This window comes from Panthera onca (assembly GCF_046562875.1).
Source record: "Panthera onca isolate mPanOnc1 chromosome E1 unlocalized genomic scaffold, mPanOnc1 haplotype 2 h2.Chr16_ul_10, whole genome shotgun sequence".
NCBI lineage: Eukaryota > Metazoa > Chordata > Mammalia > Carnivora > Felidae > Panthera > Panthera onca.
In genome coordinates this window covers 379,444-397,469 of record NW_027675809.1, presented here as the reverse complement: position 1 = coordinate 397,469, position 18,026 = coordinate 379,444, and the positions used below count along the sequence as shown (strand labels likewise).

The following is an 18,026-nucleotide window of genomic DNA, read 5'->3' as shown; positions in this document are numbered from 1 at the left end:
GAGTGGGGGAGGGGCAGAGAGAGAGGGAGACACAGAATCCAAAGCAGGCTCCAGGCTCTGTGCTATCAGCTGTCATGTGAGATCATGACCTGAGCCGATCGGACTCTCAACCAACTGAGCCACCCAGGTGCCCCTCTTTTTTCTTTATGTAGGTGTTTATCTCTATAAACATTTTTCTTAGAACAGCTTTTGCTGCATCCAATAAGTTTTGGTATACTGTGTTTTCATTTACTTTGTCTCCAGGTATTTTTTATTTCCCTTTTGATTTTCTCTTTGACCAATTGGTTGTTCAGGAACATATTGTTTAATCGCTACATATGTCATTTTTTTCATTTTTTTTCTTGTAATTGATTTCTTGTTTTATACCTTTGTGGTCACAGAAGATGTTTGATATGATTTCAGTCTTCTTAAGATTTTAAAGACTTGTTTGGTGGCCTAACAAATTATCTATCCTGGAGAATGTTGCATGTGTGCTTGAGGAGAATGTATATGCTGCTGCTGTTGGATAGAATGCTCTCTATATGTCTGTTAGGTCCATTTGGTTTCCAGTATAGTTGAAGTTCAATGTTCTCCTTCATTTTTCTCTAGTTAGTCTATCTACTGTTGAAAGTGGGGGTATTTAAGTGTCCCTTACTATTGCTGCATTGCTGTCTATTTCTCCCTTCAGATCTGTTAGTATTTGTTTTGTATGTTTAGATGCTCTAATATTGGATACATAAACACTGCAATTGCTATATCCTCTTGATTAATTCACCCCTTTATCATTATGTAATGATTCTTGTTTGTCTCTTGTTGTAATTTTTGGCTTAAAAACATACATTGAGGGACACATGAGTGGCTCAGTCGGTTGAGCGTCCGACTTTGGCTCAGGTCATGATCTCACAGCTCGTGGGTTTGAGCCCCACATCAGGCTCTGTACTGACAGCTCAGAGCCTGGAGTCTGCTTCGGGTTCTGTGTCTCCCTGTCTTTCTGCCCCTAACCCACTTGCATTCTGTCTCTGTCTCTCTCAAAAATAAATAAACATTAAAAAAAAAACAACATCCATTGATGGGAGCACCTGGGTGGCTCAGTCAGTTAAGCGTCCAACTTCAGCTCAGTTCATGCTCTCACGGTTCGTGAATTGGAGCTCCACATGGGGTTCTGTGCTGACAGCTCAGATTCAGATTCTGTGTCTCCCTCTCTCTCTCTGCCCCTCCCTCAATCATGCTCTGTCTCTCTCTCTCAAAAATAAACATTAAAAAAAAAACACGTATTGAGGGGTGCCTGGGTGGCTCAGTTGGTTAAGTGACTGACGTTCGCTCAGGCCATGATCCCATGGTTCATGGGTTTGAGCCCCGTGTTGCTCTCTGTGCTGACAGCTCAGAGCCTGGAGCCTGCTTTGGATTCAGTGTCTCCCTCTGTCTCTGCCCCTCCCCCGCTCACTCTCTGTGTGTCTCTTTCTCTCAAAAATAAACAAACATTAAAAAAATTAAAAAAGCAAAAAACAAAAAATATTTATTGAAATTTATTTTGTCTAATATGACTATAGCTAGATTTGCCCTCTTTTGGTTTCCATTTTCATGGAATATCTTTTTCCATCCCTTCACTTTCAGTCTATAAGTGTCCTTAAAGCTACAGGGAGTCTCTAGGAGGCAGCAGATATTTGGGTCTTTTTTTTTTTTTCTTTTAATCTATTCAGCCACTCTGTCTTTTGATTGGAGAATTTAGTCCATTTACATTGAAGGTGATTATTGATAGGTATGGACTTACTGTTGCCATTTTGTTGCTTGTTTTCTGGCTTGGTTGCTTGTTTTCTTTGTTCCTTTCTTCCTCTTACTCTCTCCCTTTGTGATTTGATGATTTTCTCTAGTGATATACTTAAAATTATATTTTTTAACTTTTAAGTAATCTTTACAACCAATGTGGGGCTCAAACTTACAACCTCGAGATCAAGAATCACATGTTCCACTGACTGAGCCAGCCAGGTGCCCTTCTAGTGATATACTTTGATTCCTTTCTTTTTATCTTTTGTATATTTACTGTAGGTTTCTGCTTTGTGGTTACCATAAGGCTTATATAAAACATTGGGGCGCCTGGGTGGCTCAGTCGGTTAAGCGTCCGACTTCGGCTCAGGTCATGATCTCGCGGTCCGTGAGTTTGAGCCCCGCGTCGGGCTCTGTGCTGACAGCTCAGAGCCTGGAGCCTGTTTCAGATTCTGTGTCTCCCTCTCTCTGACACTCACATTCATGCTCTGTCTCTCTCTGTCTCAAAAATAAATAAACGTTAAAAAAAAAAATTTAAAACATCTTATAAGCCTATTTTAAACTGGTAACAACTTAACTTCAAATGTATACAAAAGTTCAGCATTTTAACACCTCACTCTCATTTTGTTTTTGATGTCACCACTTACATCTTTTTATATTTGTGTATCCATTAACAGATTATTGTTGTTTTTAATACATTTATCTTTTAACCTTTATGTGAGAGTTATATGTGATTTACCTTCCACCATTACAAGATTTCAGTATTCTGAATTTAACTATATGTTTACCTCTACCAGTGAGATTTACACTTTCATTTGTTTTCATGTTACTAATTAGCATCCTTTCATTTTAGCTTGAAGAACTCCCTTTAACATTTCTTTTTTCTTTTTTAATGTTTATTTATTATTTTTGAGAGAGAGAGAGAGAGACAGTGTGAGCAAGGGAAGGGCAGAGAGAGAGGGAGACACAGAATCTGAAGCAGGCTCCAGGCTCTGAGCTTTGAGCACAGAACCTGACATGGGGCTCGAACTCACGAGCTATGCGATCGTGACCTGAGCTGAAGGTGGACGTTCAACCGACTGAGCCACCTCGGCACCCCCACTTTAACATTTCTTATAAGGTCAGTCTATCTAGTGTGATGAACTCCTTTAGCCTTTTTTTTTTTTTTTGTCGTCTGGGAAACTATCTGTCTTTCGGTTCTGTAGGACAGCTTTGGGGGGTAGAGTACTCTTGGTTGGCAAGTTTTTGTTTTTGGTTTTTTTTGCCCCCAGGATTTTAAATATACCATACCACTGCCTTCTGGCCTGCAAGGTTCCTGCTGACAAATCTGGTGATAATCTCATGGAGAATCCCACTATTCCTTTATGTTCAGTGACAAAAGGCAAAATAATTATTTCTAGAACATCGCAATAAAACTTGTCACCTAGGAAGGAATGGGAGATGGTGGAAGTGTTCCTTTACATTCTTTCATTAGCACTGTATAAACTAGGTTACCTGGGAGACACAATGCCCTAGGAGAATAGGATACAGAACAAATGTTTTCACTTATTCATTATTTATAGTAAGTCATCCCAATTCTGTAAAATGTTTGAGGCAGCTCATAACATAAACACACTTATACTTTAGAAAAATAATAAAGGATTTGAAAAATCATGTAGTAATGTGGAAATCATAATTATTCCAGAAATATGAAGATCTCAATGGAGATATATGGGGAGAGGATGGGTGATATAAAGTAGCAGTAGATTCTAGATTATGACTCACTTGTGTGTTATAAAATCAACTTAGGAGGTCACTAACTGGTATTTTGTTTAAAAAGAAATTTGAATAATATTGAAGACACTAGAGTGTTTTTCACATAACAAGTATTATTTTGTGAAATTACTTCAGTTCTCTCTCTTTGTATATGTGTACTACATCTCAATAGAAATGTATTTTATACTCTGGGTCGTAATCAAAAGAGTTAAAGTCATTCCCTTTGTGAGTGGAGGACTGCAGAGGAGACTAATAATAGGGCAGATTCAGGGGGGCTAAGAGCAAGGTAATGGCACTCTCAGGGCAGGAATTCATGGGATTAGATTTAAAGGGATAGAGAGTCAAAAGGGCAAGGTACCTGCTAAGGAAGGGCAGTGAGGTAGGTGCATGATAAAAATTACCTCTACATCACAATTTTGCTTGGGGCCAAATTCATCTGAAGATGTTATAGATTCAATCCTATCATTGTCCTTTGTATTACTTAAGTAGCCCTTGTATAGCAGGTTACTCTAAAAAGGAGCCACTTCTGCTAAAGAGCTTTTAGTTTTGCTTTTAGTTCCTTTATAAGGAAGAATAAGGTATTTCTTATAAAATACTGAGTTATAGACCAATTGATGGGAGTTCTGAATAGGAACAAGCCTGTGGTTTGCATAGTGACTATCAAATTTATCTACACGTTAAAATCACCTGGCTATCTTTTTTAAGTTTTAATTTGAATTCCAGTTAACATATAGTATAGTACTAGTTTTAGGTGTACAGTTTAGTGGTTCAACACTTAATCTGTTGAAGTTAATCTGATCAAGTCTTTAAAATTCTACAACCATGGTGATATAATTAGCAAAATCCAGACTGGAAAATCTATAGTACAAATTGCCTGGCAATAGTGATAATGAGGATGATAAAAGACTTGGAAAAAGAGCCTATAGATAAAAAAAGAGATCTAAAAGACACATCAATCAACAAACTGTAATGGTGACCTTACTGAATCCTTATGCAGAGTGTTAATAAATTTTGACATTTATGAAACAATTGGAAATTTGAACACTGACCATGTTTGATGATACTAAGAAATTATTGTTAACTTTTAGGGTGTCATAATTGTGTTTTAAATGTGGTTTTTTAAAAGAAAAAACACCTTGGGGCACCTGGGTGGCTTATTAAGCGTCTGACTTCTGCTCAGGTCATGATCTCGCAGTTTGTGAGTTCGAGCCCTGCGTTGGGAGCCTGGGGCCTGCTTCGGATTCTGTCTCTCTTTCTCTCTCTCTCTCTCTCTCTCTGCCCTTCCTCTGCTTGTGCGCTGCCTCTCTCACAAATAAACATTAAATTTTTTTTTTCAAAAATAAAAGAAAAAGCACCTTGTAGAAATTAATATTAAAATTTTCACTCATGAAATAATATGATGTTGGAATTTGCTTCAAAATAATAAGAAACTGGAGTAGGGATATAGCTGAAATAGGATTGCCTATTATTGAAGCTGGGTGATGGGTACATGGGAAGATTGTCACATTATTCTTTTTCACGTCTATTTATTTTTGAGAGACAGAGACAGAGCATGAGTGGGGGAGGGACAGAGAGAGAGGGAGACACAGAATCTGAAGCAGGCTCCAGACCCTGAACTGTCAGCACAGAGCCCAATGCGGGGCTCCAACCCATGAACCATGAGATCATGATCTGAACCAAAGTCACTTAACCGACTGACCCACCCAGTCGCCCCAATCATCACATTAGTCTGTCTACTTTTGTATATGCTTGAAATTTTCTATAGGTAAAAGATGAAAAAAAGAAAAAGTAAGAAAAAAAGCAACTCAGGAATTATTCCAATTTTCTGTGCAATTTAGGTATGAAACATCAATATTCCTCTGTGGAGAAGAGAAATCCTCTGATTTTTCAGGAGAGAAAAAGTTCAGAAGAAAGAAAAGTTTACAAGTACAGTTGCATACTGAAAGAACTGAGGTACATATGATCTGAAAATGTTTTACTTTTGAGCATTGTTTTTAGCTTTCAAACATTCCATCACATTTTAGTCCAAGTATTGAAATGTCACATCAATCAAAATCATTTTTTTTTTGAGAAGAGAGAGAGAGTGTGAGCAGGGGAAAGGGGCAGAGGGGCAGAGGAAAAGGGAGAGAGAGAATCCTAAGCAGGCTCCACACCCAGCCTGGAGCCTGACGTGGACTTGATCTCATGACCATGAGATCATGACCTTAACTGAAATTTGTGCAGACACTTAACCTACTGAGCCACCTAGGTACCCCTGAAATGTCACAATCTTAAATATTTCTTCTTCTTTCTCTTCCTTCCCCTGTTCCTCCTCTTTTTCTTCCTCCTCCTCCTCCTCCTTCTTCTTTTTTTTTTTTTTTTTTACAAAAAATGTAACAAGGAACCCATTCAGAAGAATATGACATTTTCCCCTTCCTTCTCCATTAGATCTTTATTTTTATTACTATACTCTCTGTTAACACTTCTGCTGTTGTAACAGTGACCCTGAGCATTCCTTGGCTGTGGCAGCATAACTTTAATCTTGGCCCCCATCTTGCTCTATATATGGTCTTCTCCCCTGTGTTTATATCTCAAGTCTCCTTCCATTTTTATAAACACTTCATTGTATATCTCATCTTGAGATCCTTAACTTTGTTCCCTCTCCACAGACCTTTTATCCAAATAAAGTCACATATACAGGTTCCAAGGATTAGGACATGGACCTATCTTTTTGGGGCCACCATTCAGCCTGCTTCATTCACTATATGATGTACTTAGATATACTGTCTATCTCATCTGGGTAATTTCTCCCATCTGCTTTCTCGTTTATCTTTCTCCAGCTGAATATAATCTCTAGTTTAAATTGTCTATTGAGAATTTAATTTCAGTGCTTATATTTTTTACCTCTAGAAACTTTATTTGGTTCTTCTTTTTTTTTAATTAAAAAAAAATTTTTTTTAACGTTTATTTATTTTTGAGACAGAGCGAGACAGAGCATGAACGGGGGAGGGTCAGAGAGAGAGGGAGACACAGAATCTGAAACAGGCTCCAGGCTCTGAGCTGTCAGTCAGCACAGGGCCCGATGCGGGGCTGGAACTCATGGACCGCGAGATCATGACCTGAGCCGAAGTCGGACGTTCAACCAACTGAGCCACCCAGGCGCCCCTGGTTCTTCTTTTTAAAAAGAATTTTTTTTTTTAACATTTATTTATTTTTGAGAGACAGAGAGAGACAGAGCATGAGCAGGGGAGAGGCAGAGAGAGAGGGAGACACAGAATCTGAAGCAGGCTCCAGGCTTTGAGCTTTGCGCACAGAGCCTGACGCGGGGCTTGAACTCACAAACCGCCAGATCATGACCCGAGCCGAAGTCAGACGCTCAACCGACTGAGCCACCCTGGAACCCCCATTTGGTTCTTCTTATAATCTGCCTTATGTCGTGTTTTTTGGTCATGTTCTTTAGTTGTTTCAAGACTGATACCTGATAAATATAATATAAAGTCCCTGGTGGATCTAAATCTTCTGTTTATTGCTTTGTCTGCTTCTTACTCATTAACTTATGTCCTTGGGTGCTTTGTACTTTTTGTTTATTTTCTCATATATTGTTGATCTAAATCTGTGGGAATCTCACGTGAGTCTGGATCTAGAGTATTCTCCTCCAAGAGAATTTGAATTCTCTTCTGCACTGCACTTCAGAGATGTGATGAACATGGGACAACTTTAAATGACTTTTTTGGTTTCTATTCTCCTACCCCACATATTTAGTGTAGATTTGAGTTCGGTACTTGTGTGGGTAGATCTATCACTATAACTAATCCAGAGGAGTACTCTTTCTTCTCTCTCTCTCTCTTTTTTTTCCAGCCTGGAGCTGAGACAAAGACAGATTTTACTCTGCATACTTCTGTGCTTCAAAAGGGGCCTAGACTCCATGTAAACAAGGTTCTAGGCTCCACGTAAAATTGAAGACACCTATTATTACAGTCCTCATTTTCTAAAGTGATGCTTTTCTGTCTACCCAGCTACTTGCCACTTTTGAATCATGCTTATGCATATACATGTTAAGTGGATAATTTTCTCAGTCATGAGGATGATTTAAAGCATAAGTACCTGTGTTATTTGAATAACTGTGTTGATTCTCCACATTATTTTGCTCATCTAGTCAAAGCCCATATATGTAGCCTAGAATCTGGTGGTCTTCTCTTCACTATACCATAGATTTGCCCTGCTTTGTGAAATCCACTATTTTAAATTGACACGACATTAATAAGGTGGTTTAGTTGCATACTTAGAAAAACATGACTCTGCAAAAAAAATTCTATAGTTTATTTAAAATTTTAGTGTATGTAAACTCTAATTCCATTACAAAAAGCAATTTTACATCAGTGAGGAACCCAGATATGATTAGCTATCTTTTTAAGAGGTTTATTTTCCAGTAATGCTGGTTTACCAGTGTGATCTCAGGCACCAACATTCCTGCATTTGGCTCTAGATTGCCTCTTCCTCAGTGAAGCTGTTGAAGGAGAAGATGACTAAGAAAGAAAGGTCTTCACTCAAGTTTCCGAATCAGTACAGTGTTCACAAGACTTTATCACCCCTTTGTACATCTTCCTCAATTATTCGGTATTTAAATCATTGTTGTGGTTTTTTTTTTTTCCCTTAAATGTTGCATTAAGATTTGGGTTTTTCTTTTCAGAATCATCTATCATTTCCACATAAAGTATGCAAAATAGTTTGTGCAAACTAAGACTATGCTCTAGGGAGGGTGGCGTAGAGCTAAGATCACTGTATGTGGAATTCAAAAACTTAACGTTGGGTCCTTATTGACCTCACTTGCTAGCTTAGGCTCTTGTACAATTCACTTTATATCTCTGGGCCTCAGTCTCCACATCTGTACAAGAATCTTGTACTAGACGGACCCTTGAGATTTCTTCTAACACTAACATTCTATGATTTGAGTTATTTACATGTTAGGTGATTAGATAAATCATCTTTTCAAAAAATTTTTACTGACAGGTTGTGGAATCTGGGATTCTTTGCTATTTAAAGATACTCTTGTTTTTCCTTTCTATAATAACTTTCTATAAAATTTGCTGTGACTTGAATTAAGAGTAGCAAAAATTGGACGACAGCCAAAGGATAGTGAATCATGGGCACTGCTTACTGACCAGGGTAAATTCTGCTCCATAGAGAGATGTCTAAAAGAAGCAAGGTGGGAATTCTGGGATGAAGAGTATATAATTCACTATCACTTGGATGGTCTTTTAACAAAGGTTTTTATGGAGTAAGAGACTGGAGAATCTCAAACTGTTGATAGGCTTGCTAATATTTTAATGGAAAAATGGCATAAATATTTTGTGTGTGTGGTGTTTTGTTTCGTTTTTGTGCTGCTTTCTAATGTGGCTGTTTCTTTGACAGGAAAAGGGAAATGGTTTCTAGCCTCTGCAAGACATCATATAATGAAGTACCTCAAGGACACTTACACTCACAAGAATTAAGCGGTAATAATAGATTCTAGAACTTCTTGAATAAATTACCTGATTGTGTACATTTTAGAAATTGTTTCAGTGATTAGTGTCGCTTTCTTTACTCCTAATGGCATATGATATCAACTAATATTACATGATGTGACAAATGCTGTAGTCTGTGAGTAAGCATAAGCAAACTAGGTAAAATAAGGATTCATAAATGTCTTTTTTTAGAAATATCTTCTGTTATATTGATAGGCAAAATGTAACATATGTGCTTATTTTAGTTAAAATATTTTGGGAAAAAAGTGTGAATATTACATCCAATGAATATATTAGTAAGCACTAGAGTCACTGATTTTACTAGGACTTAGTTCTTGGTACATAGTACCCTTCACTTCTTTTTTTTTCCCCCTTCACTTCTTGACACTGAACTCTCCCGTATCTTGGGCCTCTCCTTTATATTTATGGAGTCATTTAGCATATTTTTCCTTTCTGATCATCATATTAGGCATCTTTTTATTTTATTTTTTCATAAGTAATCTCTGTGCTCAACGTGGGCCTTAAACTCACAACCCTGAGATCAGAAGTTGCGTGTTCTACTAACTGAGCCAGCCAGGTGCCCCTATGTTAGGCATCTTTTCTTTTTTTTTTTAATTTTTAATGTTTATTTATGTTTGAGAGAGAGAGACAGACAGACAGAACGTGAGCAGGGGAGGGGCAGAGAGAGAGGGAGACACAGAATCGTAAGCAGGCTCCAGGCTCTGAGCTGTCAGCACACAGCCCAATGTGGGGCTTGAACTCACGAACCACGAGATTATGACCTGAGCTGCAGTTGGATGCTTAATCAACTGACTCACCCATGTGCCCCAGACATCTTTTATCCTCCAGTTTTATTGGGATATAATTAAGATGTAGCACTGTGTAAGTTTAAGGTGTATAGCATAATGACTTGACTTACATATGTTGTGAGATGATTACCACAGTAAGTTTAATTAATATCCATCATCTCATATAGATACAGAAAAAAAGGAAAAAAAGTTTTCCTCATGAGGAGAACTGTTAGGATTGTAAACAACATCCATAGCCTTCCCTATTTTCTCATTGGAGAAGAGTCCCTTTCATGTCACTAATCCCTTCACTCTTAATTTTCTTTCATTGAATTTTCTTATGCTTCCTCAGGGACTGTGTCAATATTATACTCTATGTTTTTCAAAGAAGCTTCTTGAAAGAGTTGGTTTCCTTAATTATTTATTTACTTCCTATTTCACTGAAACCTGGTTTCCACCCCTAATACTCTACTAAAACTCCTGTTATTAAAGCCATCGTGGGGCGCCTGGGTGGCTCAGTCGGTTAAGCGTCCAACTTCGGCCCTGGTCATGATTTTGCAGTTCATGGGTTCGAGCCTCACATAGGTTGTTCTGACAGCTCAGAGCCTGGAGCCTGCTTCAGACTCTGTGTCTCCCGCTCTCTCTCTGCCCCTCCCCAGCTTGCACTCTGTTTCTCTCTCTCTCTCAAGAATAAGTAAACATTAAAAAAAACACATTGTTATCAATATGTTAGTCTTTCTCTGGTATTTAGCACTGTCATCTAGCACCTCTTTTTCTGAAAACTAAGGGTAGTACCCACTGAACTAAATTCAGTTTAATTCAACAGACATTTTTTGAGGATCTGTTCTGAAGTAGACACTGGCACTTGAAGAATGAAAAATCTTGCCCCCTAGAGCCTGATAGTTGAGTGAGGGATATTGACATGCAAGCAATCACAATACCAATAGCTTTGTCTGAGATATGTACCAAGTGATATGGGAGCATGGAAGAAGGATTTAAACATTCCCAGGGAAAATGGTGACTGCCTTTGCTATGTGAGCTTTGCATGACTTTTCTCAGTTTCTGAGAGTTGTTTAGGAAACTTGTAGACTTGGAGGTCATTAACTCTAGACATACCTAAAGAAATCATGAGATTGATTTTAAAGCAAAGAATTAGAACACAAAGACTTGCTCCTCTTTCTTCCTTTACTGATCATTGTTGTTTTTTTCATTGGGAGAGATTGTAGCGGGGTTGACGATAATTATTCGTTTGAATTAATTAACCGTTTTGTCGTGTGTATTTAGCACTTCAGAAGGCCTGTAAAATTTTTAGCAAAATTCAAAGTGGTAAAATTTATGTGAATGATCTGCCAATGATCCATCACACCTTGAAGATTTTTATAAGTGATTCGGAAATGCAAAAGGCACTAAAGACTGTTGATATTGATGGTAAGTTTTGTGTTTTCATTATTAGTTTAAGGTTTGCAAACATGGATGTAAGTTCTATGTTGGTCAGATTAATTACACATCATAGGAAAGCTAAGCTTTATAATATGTTCTAAAAACTTTTTTTGCACATTTACGATAATATTAAAAAATTGGGCCTCTGGTACAATTGGATTGGTTGATTACTAGATTGGATTATGACATACTTTCATCAACATCTGATATTTTTAGACTTTTAATTTTTGCTACTTGCATACGATAGGGAAGATTTCTTAAGGCAAAAGTGTTTGAGTATAAAAGACCAGATTAATATATTTATGTTAAAATTAAGAACTTTTATTTATCAAAAGACACTTTAAAGTAAAAAGACAAGTTAAGAACTTGGAAATATTTGCAATTCACAGAAGTGACTAGTGATTAGTTTTCAGAATGTGTAAAGAACTCATACAAATTAGTAACAAACAATGGAATAGAAAAGTGAGTAAGACACATGGATAAGAATATCACATAAAAGAAAATATATGTAGCCAATAATCATATAAAAATATTTTCCATCCTCAGTAGTCAAAAAAATGCAAATCAAAATCCTAATAATTTTATTTTAAAACCTCTGGAAAAGTAATTGTTCTTTTGTTGTCAGTGTCCAATACTTAAAGAAGTAAATAATAAATAGAGAACTGATTACATTTACAGATCATTCCAAGCTTATTAAGGAGGAGAGATAAGTTTAGAATAAAAATGGTATAGATAAGTTGAAGGATTGGTCAGAAATAAAATAAACTTAATACCCACAATGACACAGTAATACTCTGAGGTTAAAAGCATCAAGCTACTCAAATAAAAGATGTGGATTGGTTATTATAAAAAATTTGTAGATGGAGAATACTAGGAGTCAAATGGACCACCAATAGAACGTTACTTAGCAACCTAACAGGAATTGACAAGTTACAATAGCGTGCATTCGTCTATCTATCCGAGTCACCCCAACATTTTTTGAGTGTCTACTGTGCACAACTTTCAGAGGGCATAAAAATAAAATAATAAATATAAATCTAACTTTTAGAAAGACTAAAAAGCAACTCTATTTTTTCTGACATGTTTATTTATCCATATGTTAATTCTCTTGACATATAATTTTTTGGAGATTTATTATTAAAATAATTATTCAAAGTGGAAATAACTTTATTCTCTGAAAGCATAGGAGAATAGAAAGGAGAAAATAAAACTTATGTGTAATCCCACTACCCAGAGCTGAACTTTGGTATTTTTACATATATTTTTCTAGGATTTTTCTAAGCATGTGTGTGCGTGTATGTGTGTAACTGTGGTATATACATATGCATAAACACATAATTAGAAAAAATATATGTTGACTCACATGCATACAATTTTGTTACCTTTTTCTATTAACTTTATATGTTAGGCAACTTTCCATGTAAATAAATACAGATCCACACTGCCTTTTTAAATGTTTAATAACATTTATTCATTTTTGAGAGAGAGACAGAGCATGAGTGGGGGAGGGGCAGAGAGAGTGGGAGACACAGAAGCAGAAGCAGGCTCCAGGCTCTGAGCTGTCAGCACAGAGCCCGGCGTGGGGCTCGAACTCACAAACCGCAAGATCATGACCTGAGCCGAGGTTGGACGCTTAACCGACTGAGCCACCCAGGCACCCCAACACTGCCTTTTTAAATGGCTGTGTGCCAGGGTCCAGCCCCAGCAGGTCCTGGGGTTCCTGAAGGATTCACGGTGTCGGCGAAAATAACAAATGGACACGGACAACAACAGTGTGTTAGACTGGCCGCTTTATTGCGGCAACCGTGGCATTATGTTTGTTAGCAATTTCCTTGTAGCGTGCGTCATCTATGTTTCTTGGCTTTACCTAATTCTAAAAATGTTCCTTTGTGTAATCACCCATTAAGGGACAACATGGTTATTTTCTTGTAACGTTACAAGAAATTGATTAATTTCTTCATATTATTTTCATTATGTATCTATGTTTATTTATAGTCTATAAAGCATTTGCTTTGCTATTTTCATGAAAGGTCATCTATCTCTCAACACCTCAAGTGGAACATTTACAGGGACATGACTTCTTAATTGTTTCTTTGAACCATTTGCGTATAAGGAACAAAAGTTATTCGCTTTGGTCCGGGGTGCCAGGAGGGAGCCAAGAGGGCCCTGGGAACCCACGCCTTATGCGCTCCCAGGGAGACAGTGTATACCTAGGAACTAATGAACCATTCTGTACCTTAACCCACCAGGTCCAGTTATCATCTGGAATGCCTCCTGGGGGCCAAGTGGGCCTAGGGTTGGAGTAATTTGTATCCATAGATACATTCCTTTGTTGCCAGGGTGGGGATTTCAAATCCATTTGTCCCCCTCCCTGGCTGGGAAATATATGGGGCTATCCTTCCTTTAGGTAGGGGAGTCTTTACAGGGGGTGGCAAGGGCTGGATATAGGCCCGCATAATTTCCCTGCGGAATCTTATTTCTTTCCCCCGTGGTCCTTTTCCCAGGGGGCCTGTCATGGGCAATTCCCCAACCGACAAATCCCCAGGTACTTTCATTGGTAGGGGGGCTTCCCTGACCAATGCTAAGGCCAAATTACATAAAAGCAGGAGTACGAGAAGCTTCGCTGTCGGTGCGCCGCCATGCAGTCCCGATCCGTCCACCGCCCGGGCCCTGCCATCAGGCTGGTTGGAGAGCTTGGCTTTTGGCAGCTGTGAATTATTCTGTGGAACAGATCAAAGCACAAAAACAAATTGTTTTGAAAAATAAGCTATATAACAAATAATCTAAATAAATATGTTATTTCTAATATTTTTGCTGTTATAAGCTGGGTTTTTTCTCTTTATCTCATCAGGCAAAAGATAGGTTACTAAAATTGAAATTGCTAGGTCAAAGGATGTGAACATTTTAAGGCTTTTAAGTAATACTGTTATTAGAAATTCAGGGGCACCTGGGTGGCGCAGTCGGTTGAGCGTCCGACTTCAGCCAGGTCACGATCTCGCGGTCTGTGAGTTCGAGCCCTGCGTCAGGCTCTGGACTGATGGCTCGGAGCCTGGAGCCTGTTTCCGATTCTGTGTCTCCCTCTCTCTCTGCCCCTCCCCCGTTCATGCTCTGTCTCTCTCTGTCCCCAAAATAAATAAAAAACGTTGAAAAAAAAAATTAAAAAAAAAAAAAAGAAATTCAAAGCAATAAATCTTTAGAACTTTAGATTTCAAGACTTCAGATGGAGTTTCTTCCAATTACCTGGATTTACCGTTGGGGAAACTGAGGGACAGAAAGATAAAAGTCTACTCCAAAGCCATACAACCTATTTTACTTTATTTGTTTTTATTTTATTTTAATTCCAGTTAGTTAGCATACAGTGTTGTATTAGTTTCAGGTGTACAATATAGTGATTCAGCAATTCCCTATATTACACAGTGCTCATCAAGATAAGTATACTTTTCATCCCCTTCACCTATTTCATCCATCCCCTCATCCACTTTCCCTCTGGTAACCCCCGGTTTGTTCTCTATAGTTAAGAGTATGTTTGTTGGTTTGTCCTGTTCCCCACCCCCGCCCCCCACCACTTTGTTCATTTGTTTTGTTTCATAAATTCTACATGTGAGTAAAATCATATGGTATTTGTGTTTCTCTGACTGGCTTATTTCACTCAGCACTATACTCCCTAGCTCCATCCATGTTTTTGCAAATGGCAAGATTTAATTCCTTTTATGGCTGAATAATATTCCATTGTATGTGTGTGTGTGTGTGTGTGTGTGTGTGTGTGTGTATATATACACACACACACACACACACACACCACATCTTCATTCATCTATCGATGGACATTTGGACTGCTCCCATAATTTGGCTATTTTAAGTAATGCTGCAATAAACATAGGGATGCCTATATACCTATGAATTAATGTTTATGTATTCTTTGGGTAAATTCCCAGAGGTGTGATTACTGGATCATATGGTAGTTTTCATTTTTTGAGGAATCTCCATACTGTATTCCACAGTGGCTACACCAGTTTGCATTCCCACCAACAATGCACAAGGGTTCCTTTTTTTTTTCTACATCATTGCTAACACTTGTTTTTTCTTGTGTTTTTAAATTTAGCCACTTTGATAGGTGTGAGGTGATATCTCATTGTGGTTTTGATTTGCATTTCCCTGATGATGAGTGATGTTGAACACCTTTTCATGTGTCTGTTGGCCATATGTAGGTCTTCTTTGAAGAAATGTCTGTTCCTGTCTTCTGCCCATTTAAAATGGATTATTTGTTTTTCTGGTGTTGAATTATATAGGTTCTTTATATATTTTGGATACTAACCCTTTATTGGGTATGTCATTTGCAAACATCTTATCCCATTCAGTAGGTTATTGTTTAGTTTTATTGGTTGTTTCCTTTGCTGTACCAAAGCTTTTTATTCTGTGGTAATCCCAGTAGTTTATTTTTACTTTTGTTTCCCTTGCCTCAGGAGATGTATCTAAAAAGATGTTGCTATGGCTGATGTCAGAGAAATTACTGCCTCTGCTCTCTATTAGGATTTTTATGGTTTTAGGTCTAACATTTAAGTTCTTAGTCCATTTTGAACTTTTGTGTATAGTGTAAGAAAGTGGTCCAGTTTCATTCTGTTGCATGTTGCTGTCCAGTTTTCCCAACACCGTTTGTTGAAGGGACTCTCTCTTCCAAATGCATATTCTTGTCTCCTTTGTTGAAGATTAATTGGCCATTTAACTGTATGTTTACTTCTGTGTTTTCTATTCTGTTCCATTGATCTATGTGTCTATTTTTGTGCCAGTACCACACTGTTTTGATTACTACTGCTTTGTAATATAACTTGAAATCTGGAATTATGATACCTCCAGCTTTCTTTTTATTTTTGAAGGTTGTTTTGGCTATTTGGAGTCATTTCTGTTTCCATACAAATTTTAGGATTGTTAGTTCTAGTTCTGTGAAATGCTGTTGGTATTTTGATAGGGATTGCATTACATTTGTAGATTGCTTTGGGTAGTATGGATATTTTAACAATATTCTTCTAATTCGTGAGCCCGGAATGTCTTTCCATTTGTTTGTGTTATCTTCACATTCTTTCATCAATGTTTTATAGTTTTCTGAGTACAGATCTTTCACCTCCTTGCTTAAGTTTATTCTTGGTATTTTATTATTTTTGGTGCCATTGTACATGGGATTGTTTTCTTAATTTCTCTTTCTGCTGCTTCATTATTAGTGTCCATACAAACAATTTTAGATAACATATGTTAGTTTAAATTTTTATTCCTTAATTTTTACATTGAAAAAATGTAGACCTATATTGAATATCTTGGTAAAAATTGCAAATACAAGAAAAAGTTTAATAACTGAATATAAAGGTTTTTTTGTTTTAAGTTAGTATTTTTAGCTTAAAGAAGTTTACAAATTACAAAACGAAAATTATCTCTTCACCTCAATCTTTCCCTACAATTCTTCATAGTACACACTTAATAATTTGGTAGGTATTTTTCCTGGATATTTGTTATATACATTTTAATTGGTCTCATATTGATTAATGGTGAAGTTACCTCTAAAATTTTTGCTATTACAAATAATGCTATAAAGAGCATCCTTGTTCATCAATTCTTGCACATTTGTGTAAATATTTTTATAGGATAGATTTCTAGAAATGAAGAAGCTGGGTCATAGGATATGCATATACCTATAGGAACATGGTTTATGTCAAGTCATGTTATCTTGTCCAGCTTTATTGAGATATAATTGACAAATATAAATTGCATATATTTAAAGTGTACAACATAATGATTTGATATACATATACATTGTGAAATGATTACCAGCTATCAAGTAAAGAACATCTCCATCACCTCACATAGTTACCTTTTTTGTGTGTGATGAGAACACTACTCTCTTAGGATATAGTCTCTCAGCAAATTTCAAAGATACAATATAGTATTATTAACTATAGTCACCATGCTGTACATCAGATTCCCAGAACTTGTTCATCTTATACCTAAAGTTTGTATCCTTTGACAAACATCTGCCCATTCCCTCCACCCTCCAGAATATGTCATATACATAGAGGTTACATTTTCTTTATTCATCTGTTGGTGAGCATTTAGGCTGTTTCCATTTCTTGGCTATTGTGCATAATGCTGCAATGTTTGAAGTGCACATAGCTCTTTGAGACAGTGCTTTTATTTCCTTTGGGTATATATCCAAAAGTGAGCTTGCTGGATGATATGATAGTTCTGTTTTTAATTTTTAGACAAAACCTCTGTACTGTTTTTGGAATTGGCTATTCCAATGGATTTTAAATTATCTGCATATTTTATAGTTTTATTGAGGTATATACTTGACATATTTAAAGTATACAATTTGAAAATTTCTACATATGTATATACTTGTGAAAACTCAATCCCATTATACCCCTTTGTAAGCCCCCATTCTCTTTCCACAACCCCCCCTCACTACTTCCCAAGCAAACACTAACCTGCTTCTGTCACTACAGATTGTTTGTATTTTCTAGAACTTTATATAAATGATATCATGCAGTAAGTACTCATTTTTTTAGTTTGATTTCTTTCACTCAGCTTAATTATACTGAGATTCATCTATGCTTTGGTACATATCAGGTTTATTTCTTTTTATTGCTAAGCAGCGTTCTCTCTTATGGATGTACCATGATTTGTTCATCCATTCATTAATTGATGATGTTTGGATTGCTTCTAGTTTTTGGCTATTACAAATAAAGCTGGTGTAAACATTCATTTATGTGTCTTTGTGTAGTCATATACTTTCACTTATCTTGGGTAAATACCTGATGGTAGGATAACT

At 37.0% G+C, this 18,026-nt stretch overlaps 1 long non-coding RNA gene and 1 pseudogene across 2 annotated transcripts in view; one reads left to right on the top strand and one right to left on the bottom strand.

Moving 5' to 3' along the window:
- The window catches only part of LOC145715120 (uncharacterized), a 353,021-nt gene that overhangs the window by 26,278 nt on the left and 308,717 nt on the right, over nucleotides 1–18,026 (bottom strand). The window lies entirely within an intron of this gene.
- Nucleotides 1–18,026, top strand: part of LOC144615413 (EF-hand calcium-binding domain-containing protein 13-like) — a 98,892-nt pseudogene that overhangs the window by 8,321 nt on the left and 72,545 nt on the right.